The sequence below is a fragment of the Amblyraja radiata genome, chromosome 2 (assembly GCF_010909765.2).
Source record: "Amblyraja radiata isolate CabotCenter1 chromosome 2, sAmbRad1.1.pri, whole genome shotgun sequence".
Taxonomy (NCBI): Eukaryota; Metazoa; Chordata; class Chondrichthyes; order Rajiformes; family Rajidae; genus Amblyraja; species Amblyraja radiata.
The window spans coordinates 24,482,630-24,493,195 of NC_045957.1; the positions used below are offsets into that span (position 1 = coordinate 24,482,630).

General features: G+C 45.6%; 1 protein-coding gene across 2 annotated transcripts in view; it reads right to left on the reverse strand.

The window, feature by feature from the left end:
* hhatl (hedgehog acyltransferase like) overlaps positions 1–2,602 on the reverse strand; it is a 39,927-nt gene extending 37,325 nt beyond the window's left edge. The window contains exon 1 of one of the 2 annotated variants that reach the window (XM_033043399.1): positions 2,360–2,602. The gene's annotated coding sequence lies outside the window, so the exon portion shown is untranslated. Of the gene's footprint in view, positions 1–2,331 lie in introns of both variants that reach the window. The other variant, XM_033043384.1, reaches the window with a different exon arrangement.
* Between the last annotated feature and the right edge of the window lie 7,964 nt (positions 2,603–10,566).

The window sequence follows — 10,566 nt, forward strand, 5'->3', positions numbered from 1 at the left end:
TGGAGGACATGGATAGGTAATGTTTCAGGTCAAGACCAGTCATGTTTCCATGTTCTCCAGAGATGTTGCCTGACCCGTTGAGTTACTCCAGCACTTTATGTCTTTTTTTGTAAACCAATTTCTGCAGTTCTTGCGTCTACTCTATCCGATATGCCTTGTTTACCTGTGTAGGTATGCTTATCTACCTGTGCTGCCATCTTTAGGAATTGCCATACTCATGAACAAAGTTCTCATTGTTTCTCAGTATCCCCTAGAGCATGTCCTACCCGTAATCATCCTCCCAAAGTACATTACCTCACACTTATTTGGATTAAATTCCATATCACATTGCTCTTTCCATTGTACCAACTCATTAATGTTGGCCAGAAGCCCAAGGCTATCCCCTTCCTCTATTAACGACAATACTGATTGGCAGGTCACCTGCAAATGAGCTGTATTCTACACTGTACAAAGCATTTTATCGGATGCATCACTGCATGGTTTGGGAACAGCTCCATCCAAGACAGCAAGAAATTGCAGAGAATTGTGGATGCAGCCCAGACCATCACACAAATAAAACTCCCTTCCTTTGAATCCATCTACACTTCACACTGCCTTGGCAAGGCTACCAGCATAATCAAGGACGAGTCTCACCCCAGGCACTCCCTCCTCTCCCCTCCCCCATCAGACAAGAGGTACAGAAGTGCAAAAACACAAACCTCCAGATTTAGAGACAGTTTCTTCCCAGCTGTTATCAAGCATTTGAACCATCCTACCAACAACTAGAGAGCGGTCCTGAGCTACTATCTACTTCATTGAAGACCCTCAGACTATCTTTAATTGGACTTTACACTAAATGATATTCACTTTGTCCTGGATCTGAACACTGAGGACGGCTCGATTGTAATCATGTATAGTCTTTCTGCTGACTGGTTGGCACAGAACAAAAAGCTTTTCACTGCACCTCTTTATGAAACTAAACTCACGTGTTACATCCACTTACAAATCATGAATGTATATACACCATACATGTGTTACACCAATCCTTGTGTTACACCACTGGTCACAGGTTTTCAGTCACAAGAACTACTTCCTCCATCATCCTGTCTCATATCACCAAACCAAGTTCAGATCTAATTTGTTATCTTAGATCCAACAAACTCTCATCTTTTAAACCAGCTCATGTGGTATCTGGTCAAAGGCCTTGCTGAGGTCCATGTAGACTACATGAACCATACCACGCTCATCGATGAATTTTGCAACCGTTTGAAAAACTCAATCAAATTAGTTGGACAGGATTTCTCCGTATCAAAGACATGCTGATTACGGAACAAAGGTCCCAAACTTTGCCTATCCATGTTCTCCAGAGATGCCTCCTGACCCGCTGAGTTACTCATAAGTTCATAAGTTATAGGAGCAGAATTTGTCCATACAACCCATCAAGTCTACCCTGCCATTCAATCATGGCTGATCTATCTTATCCACTCCACCCCATTCTCCTGCCATCTCCCCATAATCTCTGACACCCATACTAATCAAGAATTTGTCAATCTGCGCCTTAAAAATACTCAATGACAGCCTCCACAGGCCCCTATGGCAATGAATTACACAGTTTCACCATCCTTTGACTGATGAAATTCTTCCTCATCTCTTTTCTAAAGGTACATCCTTTTATTCTGAGGCTATGGCCTCTGGTCCTAGACTCTCTCACTAATGGAAGCATCCTCTCCACATCCACTCTATCCAGGTATTTCGGTTAGGTTTCAATATAGGCCCGCCCTAACCCCCCCCCCACCCCCCCTTCCCACCCCCCCCCACCCCCCCTTCCCACCCCCCCCCCCCCCCCACCCCCCTTCCCACCCCCCCACCCCCCCATCCTACTAAACTCTGTTACTCCGGCACTGTCTTTTTTTTCTAAACCAGCACCTGCAGTTCCTTGTCTCTACATGCTTCTATATCGGTTATGTTTGGTTAAAAAAACTTGCACCAACACGATTTGATGTAATGCAAATCAAAAGGAAGGAGACGGTGAAAACAAACATGCCAATTATAATACAGTACTGGAAAGGGAGTATTGTAATATTGGAACGGGAAAGGCTAAACATGGGTTACCGCAGTGACACTCGATAGCGCTCGGATGGGCGGTTCGAAACTAGAGGCAGCAAACTGCGGGCGAATTTTCGTTCGATTCGTATTAACGCACTCTTTCCCAAATAATTAAAAAAAGAGATGCTGTGATTGGGATAATGGCTCAGAATTTGCTGCAACCACACACACACACAGAGAGAAATACAGGCGGTCACCAGCAATTGTGCAATCCAACAGTCTGCAGTGTATTTCAATCTTACTAACCTTCTATCCAGTTAGTTAACACACACACCTTGAGGACGGAAACACTCAAATTCTTGCAGATTGTTTTAAAAGAAGATGCCCGAGGGAAAATTTGCCAGCCTGATTTCGCTCCTGGTGATAATGTTGTTGCTAGTGAGATGAGCACCGACTTGTGCGGAGGACAGCTCAGATGGGTATTTTTAAATTTAGACCTGCCGGTGGCATTTGGCTCGCCCCATCAGCTGTTTGTCAAAGCCGCCCGCGATCAGCAATTCTGGGAGAGAGAGAGAGAGAGAGGACTGGGCGTTTGGAGTTGCTGGGACACTCAACACCACTCCGATTATGTCCCGCATTGCATCTACTGGCACCCGCATAATTTACAACCCAGCGCCGCTCTGACGTTCACCCAGTTAATTTCACCTTGAATCTTGGTCTGTACGGGCGAGTCGGGCCAAATGGTTTGTTTCCGCACTGCAAGACCCTCTTCAAAGACTAATACAGCATGGAGACAGGCCCTTCCGCCCAACTTGTCCATACCAACCAAAATGCCCCATTCACACTAGTCTCACCCGCCTGCGTTTGGCCCACAGCCCTCTAATCCTTTCCATTCCATATAACTGTTCAAATTATTTTAAATGTTGTTATAGTACCTGCCTCAGAAATCAGATTCTTCTCTCCTTATCTGACTTTTCATCTCTAGCCTATGTCATTTACTCCACCCATCTGCCAATTAACCCCTCCCCCTTCACCTATATCCACCCATCACTCGCCAGGCTTTGTCTGAAGGGTCTCGACCTGAAACATCACCCATTCCTTCTCTCCAGAGATGCTGCCTGTCCCGCTGAGTTACTCCAGCATTTTGTGTATACCTTTGGTTTAAACCAGCATCTGCAGTTCATTCTGACACCATTCAGGTAATAATCTGCCTTTTTTGTTCCTGTCACATAAGTGGATAACCTCATACTTATCCACATTATACTGCATCTGCCATGCATCTGCCCACTCACCCAACCTATCTGTCACCTTGCAGCCTCATAGCATCCTCATTGCAGCTCATACTGCCACCCAGTTTAGTGTCATCCACAAATTTGGAAATGTTACATTCAATTCCTGCGTCTATATCGTTAATATATATTGTAAATAACTGTGGTCCCAGCACCGAGCATTGCGGCACCACACTAGTCACTGCCTGCCATTCTGAAATGGATCCGTTAATTCCTACTCTGTGCTTCCTGTCTGGCAACCAGTTCTCTATCCATGTCAATACCCTACCCCCAATACCATGGGCTCTAATTTTGTACACTAATCTCTTGTGTGGGACCTTGTCAAAGGCTTTTTGAAAGTCCAGATAAACCACATCCACTGGCTCTCCCTTATCCATTCGACTTGTTACATCCTCAAAAAATTCCAGAAGATTAGTCAAGCATTATTTCCCCATCATAAATCCATGCTGACTGTCATTGCTTTCCAAATGCGCTGCTATTACATCTTTAATAATCGACTCAAGCATCTTCCCCACTACCGATGTTAGGCTAACTGATCTACAATTCCCTGTTTTCCGTCTCCCTCCTTTCTTAAAAAATTGGGTCACGTTAGCTTACCCTCCAGTCCTCTGTAAATCCAGATGCTCTGTAGAAAGGTGAAAATTAAGGGAAACCCACGCACACAGAGAGAACGTGCAAACACACACCAGAAGCCAGAATCGATCCCGAGATGTTGGAGCTGTGAGTCACTGACTTAACCTGCTGTGCCACTTTGCTGTTAAATTTCCAAATGGGTATTATTCACGAGGTGTAATGCAGGTTTATATAAGTGCCCACACACCCTTTCACATTATAATATTTTAAGGTCTGTAGATTTTCTGTGTGTTGCACTGAATGGGTATGAAGTCATTTTTCTCTTTTTAAACTTGTGTCTGAGAGTAAGCAAGAAACCTTACGTCCCCATGAATGTTAAAAGCTTTAAACAAAACCTTCCAAACAAATCTTCATTTGAGCTGCTGGTCACGCATTAAGAAGAATGCCCCTCATCTACATCTAAATCATTGACACCCAGACTGCGGTCTCAGTGCTTTGTTCTGTTGGAGGGAGTTCTCCTGAAATGGAGGCTTGAATGTTCTGTTTATCACTTTTGACCCCCACCTCCCGCCAGGAGAAATAGAATATTGTGTTGCATCTCCAATTCCAATGGTTCAATGGTGCTTTTATTCTCACAAGTGCCAAGGGCCAACACAGTGAAATACATTTCCTTATAAACAGTCCAGTAGAGTATTGCCATATCCCCGATTAGCAAGTGTACAGAAATAGTCTACTCAGCCAACCTCCAAGAGGCGTCGTGTTGTTGCGCCAATTTTCTAAGTCCACGCGCTAGTTCTTATGAACTGTGCCTGTTCCAGGCAAATCCCAGGCTGCTGCGATCCTCCAGCCGTCTCCTTCCTTTGACACCATGTCCCTGTCCTCTTTATTACCCAAGGATGCCACCCACAGCCAACCTCGAGGGGGCGGTTGGCCAGACCCCAGTTCCCTCTCCTCTCCTACTGGCCTCGCTCCCCGCCCACTAGCTCCATTCTCCCAATCTTTGGTCTTTGGCGGACGAGTAGGGGCCAGCACGGCAGCCTCCCCCTTCCAGGCTGGCGGTCGGTTGGATCCTACGAGGGGACAGGCACGGTGATTTTCTCCTGCATGCCGCAATACGCTGGGACTTCCGTTCGGCCATGGAGGCACAACCCAATGGACCGTGACTTAGACCTCGGTGACCAGCTCGGTGGGCTCTCTCTGAAGCCACAGTTCCAATGGTTGTTTTGTTTCTTTCTCCACTTAACCCACAATTAGGTTTGCCATCACCCAATGAATAACGAAAGGCCCAAATCAAGTGGATATGGGGAGGATGTTTCCAGTAGTGGGAGTGTCTAGGACCAAACTCTTCCAGCTCCACACACTGATTGCCTCTTTAGACCCAAAATGCTGGAGTAACTCAGCGAGTCATGCAGCATCCCTGGAGAAAAGGAACAGGTGATGTTTGGGTCAAAGATAGACACAAAATGCTGGAGTATCTCATCAGGACAGGCAGCATCTCTGGAGAGAAGGAATGGGTGACGTATTGGGTCGAGACCCTTCGTCGGACTGATGTCAGGGGAGTGGGCGATACAGAAATAAAATGTAGTTGGAGACAATAAGACTGGTAGGAGAACTGGGAAGGTGGAGGGGATGCAGAGAGAGGGAAAGCAAGGGCTACTTGAAGTTAGAGGAGCCAATGTTCATGTCGCTGGGGTGTTAGCTACCCAAGCGAAAAATGAGGTGCTGTTCCTCCAATTTGTGCTGGGCCTCATTCAGACAATGGGTGAGAAAGGTCAATGTGGGAATGGGAGGGGGAATTAAAGTGTTGAGCAACCGAGAGATCAGGTAGGTTTAGGCGGACTGAGCAGAGGTGTTCAGTGAAACGATCGCCGAGCCTGAGCCTGCGAGTCTCGCCAATATACAGGAGACCACACCTGGAACAGCAGATACAGTAGAAGTTGGAGGAGGTGCAAGTGAACCTCTGCCTCACCTGAAAAGACTGTCGGGGTCCTTGGACGGAGTCGAGGGGGTAGGTAAAGGGACTGGTGTTGCATCCTGAAAGTACCTGTGGGAGGTGGAGGGAACAGTTTTTGCGAAAAGCAGAAAGGGGTGGAGATGGGAAGGTGTAGTGGGATCCTGTTGGAGGTGGCAAAAATGTCGGAGGATTATGTGCTGTATGCGACGCAGATGGGGTAGAAGGTGAGGACAAGGTGGACTCTGTCCTTGTCATGGGCCATGGAACCGGGGGGGGGGGGGGGGAGGTTGGCCTCCACTTTTTTGGCGAGACGTGTTTCATATCCCAAAATTACCCGGCCCGTAGGTGTATTTTTCTCTTGTTCTGAGGACCTCCAACATCCAGAATCTCAGAACAAGCGCACAGTGAGTGCGGCAAAACCAAAGATCATAGACTGGAGCTCCGCTCTATGATCTTTAACAAAACCACGACCAGCCGTGGCTGCAACCGACTGTCCCCCCAAAACCCTCCCTCCCCTCAACGGCGAAATCACAGCGAGGTTCACAGTCGATATGGGGCAGTGAACGAAACCGAGTGAAGCCTAGTGAAGCCGTCGAGCGTAAGTGTGGGGGGAGGGAGGGTAGGGTCGTGGGCCCCGAGAGAGAGAGAGAGTCGGCCCCGAGAGAGGGAGAGTGAGAGAGTCAGCCCCAAGAGGGAGGGAGAGAGAGAGAGTCGGCCCGATGGGGAGAGAGAGAGAGTCTGCCCGAGAGGGAGGGCGAGCAACAACAAAAAATAATAATTGTGCCACCCTCCCTCCGCTCCCTCACCGGGTGCCCCCGAGACCGGCGATCAGTGATCGCTCAGCCCCCCACTTTCAAAAACATTCCACGGCCCCTGCTTGTTATGAATGGGGGGAGCAAGAACGGAGTATAAGTTACAGTTTGTGTGTTGTCTGAGTTTATATGCTGTGATGCTGTTGCAAGATTTGCAGTGTATCTATACCTCACTGCTCTCGTCCACATGACAATACGCTTGACTTGACTTGGATTTCTCAAAACTAAAGAAGTCAAAGTGCATGGGAAAGGTCAGGAACATATGATAGAGACAGATTCATAATCAAACAGTGTGAAAACAGGCTGTTTGGTCCAACTTGCCCTTGCCCCATCTACACTAGTCCCACCTCCTGCGTTTGGCCGATATCCTTCGAAAACTATCCTATCCATGTACCTGTCCAAATGTTTTATAAACTTTTTGACAGTACCTGCCTCAACTATCACCTCAGGCAGCTCATTCATACACGCACCACCCTTCGTGTAAGAAGATCCTATTAAATTGTGAAAGGCCCAAATGATCTACTATTTTCTATCTTTATGCTTTTTTTAATTATTAAGCTCTAGTTTTTTTTTATTGTTCAATTATTCACAATAACAATGTATTTATTTCCCCACAGAATAGTCAAGGGATCCTGTCTCTATCATTGTTTTTCATCCTGATTCCCCTGACATTGATCAGGTTCCCAATGCACCTGCTACACACCACCCAGACTTTCCTGCACACTGCTGCTTTCTCAACAACAGAATTGGCAATGACCTGCACAATCAGAGGCATCATGAAATTATTTTCTTACATACAGTCCAGTTAAACATTGCCACACTGAAGCATCGGGCAAAAGGTATAGAAGTGTGAAAACGCACACCTCCGGATTCAGGGACAGTTTCTTCCTAGCCTGTTATCAGGCAGCTGAACCATCCTACCATAACTAGAGAGCAGTCCTGAACTACTATCTACCTCATTGGGGAGCCTAGGACTATCGTTGATCGGACTTTACTGGCTTTATCTTGCACTAAATGTTATTCCCTATCATGTATCTGTACATTGTGAATGGCTGGATTGTAATCATGTATTGTCTTTCCACTGGCTGGTTAGCATGCAACAAAAGCTTTTCACTGTACTTTGGTTCACATGACAATAAACTAAACTAAACCAAACTGAAACTAAACAATATGCATCTGTCTGAAGAAGGGTTTCGACCCGAAACTTTGCCTCTTTCCTTCTGTCCGTAGATGCTGCCTCACCCGCTGAGTTTCTCCAGCATGTTTGTCTACCTTCGAGACTTTAAGACTTTTGCCTTCCATCACAGTGAGGAGGTGCCTGGTGAACTCACTGTGGTGGATGTTAAACTTGTGTTTATTGTGTGTTTTTGTCATTTTTATTATATGTATGACTGCAAGGCACGAAATTTCGTTCAGAGCGGAAGGTCTGAATGACAATAAAGGATACTTTGACTTTGACTTTTAAACAATATGCATCTGGCCCTTTTATAGAACTACTGATCCACCTGGCTCCAGTAAATATCCCTTCACCATCAAAGAACTTACTTCTGTTCTCAAAGAGGCACTTGAGGCTAGATTCTGGTTGGCTGTGCTCATCGAATTTACCATCCTGTTCCCATTTAATATCTGTCCTTAAGCAATTTTAAACATACTGTCAGGCTGCTTTGTAGTTAATTAAAGATAGACACAATGAGTAGTGGGCCGAGACACACTCGGCATGCAGCGGTATGTAAAAACAAAGAATTTCACTGCACCTAGCTGGGTACAAGTAACAATAAATTATTATCATCATCAAGTACTGCAATAACTCAGAGGGTCAGACAGCATCTCTGGAGAAAAAACGAGAGGTGTTCTTAGACGTTAGAGATACAGGCCCTTCGGCCCACAAAGCCTGTGCTGACCAGCGATCACCTCGTACACGAGCACCATCCTACACTCTAGGAATAATTTACAATTTTCACCAAAGCCAATTAACCAACCAACCTGTACGTCTTTGGAGTGTGGGAGAAAATCGGAGAAAACCCACGGGGTCACAGGGAGAATGTACAAACTCCACAGTCAGAATCAAACCTGGGTCTCTGGCACTGTAAGATAGCAACTCTACTGCTGGAGCTTGCTCATCGACTGAAGGAACCTGAGGACATTATCAGAAAAAGCTGATGATTTTTCCTGTCTTTACCGTATCCTAGTCTCCATTGGATTCTGTGGAAGGGATCGAGGCTCCGCTGTGGGAAATGCACTACCTCAAACCCCTCTTGGTGCCCCTCCCAGCTGCTGTGATTCTATAAATGAGGCTATTACATTCTCAAGGCAGCGCCCAGACATCTGTCTTAAACATTTCAGAGGTGATGATGAGGAGAAACCCGACTCGCGAGAAATCTCCTAGTATAGCTCCATATTTAGAATGCAGGACATAGCAGCTGCTTTTTTTACGCGTTGCTTCAGCAGGCGAATGTTTGTTAATTTTCAATCACACAAATTTATGTCACAATTAAGTCTGCTGCAAACATTTTGGCCATTAAGGAGTCGGCTCATGTTGGACAGAGTGGTATACAGATGGCAGTGCCCGTTACTAACTGGATTTTTCCTCACCACTTCATCTTCTGGACTGGCAATGGCAGTGGAATGACACTGGTGGCCCTATGAATACCGCCAACCTTCTCCTCTCCAGTAACGGCATGTCTGATATTCTGTAGCAATGGGGAGTACACATCCCGCTGAGGTGCCAGGGTTAGATTTCCAAACATCTATCTCATAAGTTAGAATTAGGCCATTCGGCCCATCGCATCTAACCCGCTATTCAACCATGGCTGATCTATCTTTCCCTCTCAACCCCATTCTCCTGCCTTCTCCCCATAACCGCTGACATCCTTACTCATCAAGAACTTGTCAGTTTCCACTTAAAGAAAACCCAATGACTTGTCCTCTACAGTCGTGTGTGGCAATGAATTCCACAGATTCACCACTACCTGACTAAAGTAATTCCTCCTCATGCCCATTCTAAAGGTACGTCCTTTTATTCTGAGGCTGTGCCCTCTGGTCCGAGACTCTCCACTCCTGGAAACATCCTCTCCATATCCATCTCTCTACCTCCTCTGTCAGTTCAGCACAATAAAAGGAGGACTCGATGACGTTATGATTCTAAAATAAAGGCCTGTTTTGACTGTGAGAAGTTTTGGATACCGACATATTAGCCTTGAAAGGGATACAGGGACCAATCAACCTACAAGCCTGCATATACTTGTAATGTAAGGACACCCGGAGAAAACCCGTGCGATCACAGGGAGATTCCACACAAATTCCAATCAGACAGTAACCAAGGTCAAGATCAAACCTGGGTCTCTGCTGCTGTGATGCAACAGCTCTAACAGCTCTAACAGCTGCGCCTCTGTGCCATCTGAGAAATATTTTTAAACAAGGAAATTTTGAATGAATTTCCAGAAGGAGTAACGGATGCAAGTGTGATATTGATGAGTTTGATTATCAAAGGAATTAAAGGATATAAGGTGAAGCCTGGTATAAAGAAATAGATCACAGATCAGGCACAATCTCAGTTAATGACAGAATGTGCTGAATGGGATGAATAATCGATGTCTTTTGGAAGCCCATATAAACAATAACCATAGGCATTCTCTTCAGTATTTACTAATAATCTAAAAAAACTGCTAGGTTTTGGAAACATGACGTACTTTACAAAGTCATAAAGGGTCTCTGTGATCAGTCAAAGTATATACCGCAATGTTACTAATCTCCCGAAAGTAAAATCACTAAAACATCTCAATTTATTTTCCGTTTTTCTAACTTTTCTTAATTGCTACTTTTCTGACATTGTAACTTCCTCCCTTTGGGTTATTATTCATCTTCCAGGCATTTTGCATCTTGAAAAAGTAAGCAAGTTGCATGAAAACATCCA